We start from the raw sequence: 6,660 nt of genomic DNA on the forward strand, positions 1-6,660 counted from the left end.
CGCTCTTTTAGTTGACCCGGTTGTTTTTTTAAAGCAGAGCAACCAATTAATTATTCATAAAAATTGTGTTAAGCTTCAAGAGGAGGTTGGTAGTTTCCGTTTTCACATATTTTTTCAACCCCACTCATCCGCGTTTTTGACTTAATGGTATACCAATAGAGGAAGAGATAATAAATTCTAGGAAGTCAAAAATTATTCAACAAACCACTAAATGTTAACGTAATCCCACATTAGAGATTGATAAAAAGTGCCGAAAGAGACTACGGGGCAAATGAAACGTGAAAGACAAATAAAAACAAACATTAATTACACTCGAAACTCTATGTGTACGTTTAAAAAAAGTCAAAATTGCACCAGATAACATCTAAATATAACATAAACAATCTGTAGGCTTTTGAGAAGAGATGATTGAGATTCATTTCTCAAAAAATGACTTAAAAGGGGCAAAAATTTTTAAAAAATGTTTTCTTTTTTTAATGCAATTATTTTCAGAGTTCAAACAATTAGGTATCACGTAAAGACTTTCAGAACGTTCATTCATGTATCCTAATGTGTAATTGAGGAGAAAATTGCAACCTGCCAATTTTCATCACTCAGGGATTCAATTCAGACCTATCGTTATCCATTTTATGTCATTCGACTACAAAACAAACAAAAAGGGGCAAAATTTCTTTAACAAATCAAAAAATTTAGCAAGAAGAGGGTTTCTCAGACATTAAAACAATAATGTTTTCATTAACATTATTACACTTTCAACTGCGCAGTTTTTCAACGCCAACGGTCCGTTTCTATTAGTTTGTGATTGTTGCAAGGAAACACAGAGGAACCTCAATTGTTCGCAGACAACTGAAGTATATATTTCAAACGGAAAATGAGTAGCAACAAAGCCCATAAACAATAAATTGAAAAGAAAACGTTGTTGAAAAACAAGTTTTGGCTTGCTAGAAAGAAGATACTGCCTGTTTTCGTTAAGTCGAGGCTACCTATTGACAGAAAGAAGATGAAAAGTGAAAAAGCTCAGAAAATCCATGAGTTCATTTTAAAACATACGTTTTCAAAAGTCATGTAAACCATAGGCATTCAACTGAAAACAAAATCAGATGAACTTGCCGTTACTTGGTTATCTAGATGGGCTTGTTATTAGTGAGTCTAAGCCATTTGACTCAAAAATTTCAAGAAATGGATAGAACTCAAAGCTGAACAAGCTGTAATAAAAAACCACGGTTTTGAAGTCATTAAAATTTTGGGATTTTGAAAACCACCGAAAACTATGATCAACAGAAAGTACTTGAATTCGATATGTTTTGACTCGACCGGTCTGCTTTGCTAAGGGTCTCTGTGAAAATGAAAAAATGACCAACATACAAAACTCATAAATTTTCCTTTGAAAACAAATTGTGTTAGCCCTATAAACATCAATCGAAAGATATAACCAACCAAAAATTCTTTGTTTGGTTAAGCGAAAGGTTGATGATACCTATCAAAAAATAGATTTAGTAAAATAATGTTGAAATCAAAAACAAATCAAAGGTTCAAAGTTTCTTTAATTTCTTGAAAATTGTTCATCTGAAAGTCATTAAAACCATTATCTAATCAATAAAACTTTTGAATTGGTTCATGTACACGTCACAGCGAAACCGTTGAGATCTGTCATGATCTGAAATGTTTAAAGACTAGTTAAAGAACAACAAACACAGGTAAATTTTACGAAATCCATTTTTACTGCAAGAGAACCCTGTCATATCCGTAAAAACCAAAAAGTTTTCACCATGCAAAAAACTGGTTTCGTTGCGCATTCTTTAGTTGTGAATAGGAGCTGCTACTAATATAATTTTTCCTCAAGGAAACGAAATTGAACATAAAAAAAGGGCAAAGATGCAAAAAATGAAAACGTTTTGTTTTTGGAAACACGTAGTACGAAAGCCGAGAACCATTAGTTAAAAATAAAATCATGAGACAAATTAATTTTTGTTTCGCATGCAAAAAGCTATTGATCTCTCTATCATTGGGACGTAGATACAGGTTGACAGTAGAATGATAAGAGAAAATGCATAGCTCAAAATTTTGCTAATGTTTTCTTAAAACAAACAGGTACAAATCTATAAGATATCATCTGTAGACACGGTATAGTTTTATTAATACAAATTGAAGAAACAAGTTGAGTTTTTTAGTAGTGAGAACAAGTCATGACACCGCAAAGGGAACAGAATGTGCAGGCAAAAAACAAACATGAATCCAAATTAGGATCTTCTAAGAAATACTTTTTCAATGCCTGAAAAACAGTCAACTCAAACTCAAAGGCCATTATGTTATGTTCATAGGAGCTCATTTTCATGTAATTTAGACCTGCTTTAATGAATTTTGGCTTGAATTCAATTTATTCAGTAGTTAATATAAAAAAAAACTGCAAAAAGAATTTCGAGAAATCGATCGCATATCAATACAATCCGAACTATTTGTGATTATAAGGGTCCACAATGGGAACAAAACAAGAGCCGCGATATAACTGCGCGCACAACTAAACAACTAATTGTTTTGATTTTATACAAAGTAATTTGTTTAGAAAAAAAATCAGTTTTTTTTACAATAAATGCTGCTTTTTGGATACCAATTGAGTTCAACTAGCCAGAAAACTGTCAAAATTTTAATTGCAAAAGACTCTTATAGGAAGCCCAAACATAATTATCTCTATTTTTGATTTTAAGAAAACAATTTTAGCAGTCTTCAGTTCTCTGACAAACTTGAACAATGTGGCCTGAAAGGCGTATTAGGCAACATTTTTGAGGAGAATGTCTAAAGCTCAAAATGTTAAGCAAAAATTTATCAAAAAAAACTCGGATTAAACCATTCTGCAACCCTACTTTTTCTTAGAAGCAAAATCTATAACACTAGTGTTGGCAATTTTAAGAATTTTAGCAAAATCAACGAACATTTTGGCTAAAATTACGAAAAATGTTCACAAAAACAACGGGTACCGGACTACTATTTACAAAACTTTTGACCTCGACATATCACAGGAAAAAGAGATTTGAATCATTTTAAATAAATCTATCAAAATTTATATTCAGAACGTTCATTCATATATCCTAATGTGTAATTGAGGAGAAAATTGCAACCTGCCAATTTTCATCACTCAGGGATTCAATTCAGACCTATCGTTATCCATTTTATGTCATTCGACTACAAAACGAACAAAAAGGGGCAAAATTTCTCTAACAAATCAAAAAATTTAGCAAGAAGAGGGTTTCTCAGACATTAAAACAATAATGTTTTCATTAACATTTTTACACTTTCAACTGCGCAGTTTTTCAACGCCAACGGGCCGTTTCTATTAGTTTGTGATTGTTGCAAGGAAACACAGAGGAACCTCAATTGTTCGCAGACAACCGAAGTATATATTTCAAACGGAAAATGAGTAGCAACATAGCCCATAAACAATAAATTGAAAAGAAAACGTTGTTGAAAAACAAGTTTTGGCTTACTAGAAAGAAGATACTGCCTGTTTTCGTACAGTCTAGGCTACCTATTGACAGAAAGAAGATGAAAAGTGAAAAAGCTCAGAAAATCCATGAGTTCATTTTAAAACATACGTTTTCAAAAGTCATGTAAACCATAGGCATTCAACTGAAAACAAAATCAGATGAATTTGCCGTTACTTGGTTATCTAGATGGGCTTGTTATTAGTGAGTCTAAGCCATTTGACTCAAAAATTTCAAGAAATGGATAGAACTCAAAGCTGAACAAGCTGTAATAAAAAACCACGGTTTTGAAGTCATTAAAATTTTGGGATTTTGAAAACCACCGAAAACTATGATCAACAGAAAGTACTTGAATTCGATATGTTTTGACTCGACCGGTCTGCTTTGCTAAGGGTCTCTGTGAAAATGAAAAAATGACCAACATACAAAACTCATAAATTTTCCTTTGAAAACAAATTGTGTTAGCCCTATAAACATCAATCGAAAGATATAACCAACCAAAAATTCTTTGTTTGGTTAAGCGAAAGGTTGATGATACCTATCAAAAAATAGATTTAGTAAAATAATGTTGAAATCAAAAGCAAATCAAAGGTTCAAAGTTTCTTTAATTTCTTGAAAATTGTTCATCTGAAAGTCATTAAAACCATTATCTAATCAATAAAACTTTTGAATTGGTTCATATACACGTCACAGTGAAACCGTTGAGATCTGTCATGATCTGAAATGTTTAAAGACTAGTTAAAGAACAACAAACACAGGTAAATTTTACGAAATCCATTTTTACTGCAAGAGAACCCTGTCATATCCGTAAAAACCATAAAGTTTTCACCATGCAAAAAACTGGTTTCGTTGCGCATTCTTTAGTTGTGAATAGGAGCTGCTACTAATATAATTTTTCCTCAAGGAAACGAAATTGAACATAAAAAAAGGGGCAAAGATGCAAAAAATGAAAACGTTTTGTTTTTGGAAACACGTAGTACGAAAGCCGAGAACCATTAGTTAAAAATAAAATCATGAGACAAATTAATTTTTGTTTCGCATGCAAAAAGCTATTGATCTCTCTATCATTGGGACGTAGATACAGGTTGACAGTAGAATGACAAGAGAAAATGCATAGTTCAAAATTTTGCTAATGTTTTCTTAAAACAAACAGGTACAAATCTATAAGATATCATCTGTAGACACGGTATAGTTTTATTAATACAAATTGAAGAAACAAGTTGAGTTTTTTAGTAGTGAGAACAAGTCATGACACCGCAAAGGGAACAGAATGTGCAGGCAAAAAACAAACAAGAATCCAAATTAGGATCTTCTAAGAAATACTTTTTCAATGCCTGAAAAACCGTCAGCTCAAAGTCAAAGGCCATTATGTTATGTTCATAGGAGCTCATTTTCATGTAATTTAGACCTGCTTTAATGAATTTTGGCTTGAATTCAATTTTTTCAGTAGTTAATATAAAAAAAACTGCAAAAAGAATTTCGAGAAATCGATCGCATATCAATACAATCCGAACTATTTGTGATTATAAGGGTCCACAATGGGAACAAAACAAGAGCCGCGATATAACTGCGCACACAACTAAACAACTAATTGTTTTGATTTTATACAAAGTAATTTGTTTAGAAAAAAAATCAGTTTTTTTTACAATAAATGCTGCATTTTGGATACCAATTGAGTTCAACTAGCCAGAAAACTGTCAAAATTTTAATTGCAAAAGACTCTTATAGGAAGCCCAAACATAATTATCTCTATTTTTGATTTTAAGAAAACAATTTTAGCAGTCTTCAGTTCTCTGACAAACTTGAACAATGTGGCCTGAAAGGCGTATTAGGCAACATTTTTGAGGAGAATGTCTAAAGCTCAAAAAGTTAAGCAAAAATTTATCAAAAAAACTCGGATTAAACCATTCTGCAACCCTACTTTTTCTTAGAAGTAAAATCTATAACACTAGTGTTGGCAATTTTAAGAATTTTAGCAAAATCAACGAACATTTTGGCTAAAATTACGAAAAATGTTCACAAAAACAACGGGTACCGGACTACTATTTACAAAACTTTTGACCTCGACATATCACAGGAAAAAGAGATTTGAATCATTTTAAATAAATCTAACAAAATTTATATTCTACGCTGGTCGGCCTTTTTAATGATACCACTCTCAACCCTCTACGATGAATATATCGGTCTGCGAAAATTGACTGAACAAAAAAAACGATTGAGCATAATGATCATCCCTTCCACTAAAGTTGGGTCGGAACAATTACCATGCGGTTTGAATAATGAGATGCAACAATTCTGGTGACTAATACTTACCAGGAGAAAATCGTTCATCTCTATAATCTTTGGTTGGCTGCAAAGTGTGAAGGGCTGACTGTAGAAAAATGCTGACTTCTCAAAGAAAGTATCATTTTAATGAAGTGATATCATGCTGTAGTTAAAATATTCACAATTGCGTTTTCTCAATTGCTGCGCAAGTGAGTTTGGCAAGCAGAATCTTATAGACGAAGAAATATCTAGCTTTACTAAAAAAGTTATGCAAGCAGTCAGTTATTTATCAACAATTAGCGAAATGGAGCCCTAATTTTGTCTTAAGGGTTGAAGTACATTGCGCAATTTGGAGTCGCATTGCAGGAACTTTTCAAACAAATTAGAAAATTATCAGAAAAAAAACATCAGGAAAAATTATTGTTTCTCCGTTTAAAAAATAAAAAATCTTGCAAAACAAAAGTTTTTGCAGTCTCATGGGACAAACAGTATTCTAAACAATTTTTCCAACAAATATTACTTTGAGCATTCACAAAGTTTGAGCTGAGCTACTTTCAATAGTTTTTCGTCTTGTCTGCATTAAAAACATCAGAACACAATAATCGACATGTAATTCTCAATATGGTCAAACTCTGATTTAATAGCAAAAAAGATCAAAGGATGCAAGGAGCGGAAATTTCATCTAAAAAGAAAAAATTGACGGAAACTTCTGTCAGATTCAAAAAAATAGGGCAGACTTTGTTATCGTAGTTGTTTTTCTGGAAAAGAAAACAATTATCTCTTTTCCTCTAAAATTGAAATCTACATGCAGATAGATGCGAAGTTATACCACTTTTCCTTTTTTCAAAAAACGATTTATTTTTGGTTTTCTGGCGTCCAAATAATGAGAAAACTTACCAAACTTAGTTTAAAGTTT

Source organism: Convolutriloba macropyga, chromosome 8, assembly GCF_964194025.1.
Source record: "Convolutriloba macropyga chromosome 8, txConMacr16.3, whole genome shotgun sequence".
NCBI classification, from domain to species: domain Eukaryota; kingdom Metazoa; phylum Xenacoelomorpha; order Acoela; family Convolutidae; genus Convolutriloba; species Convolutriloba macropyga.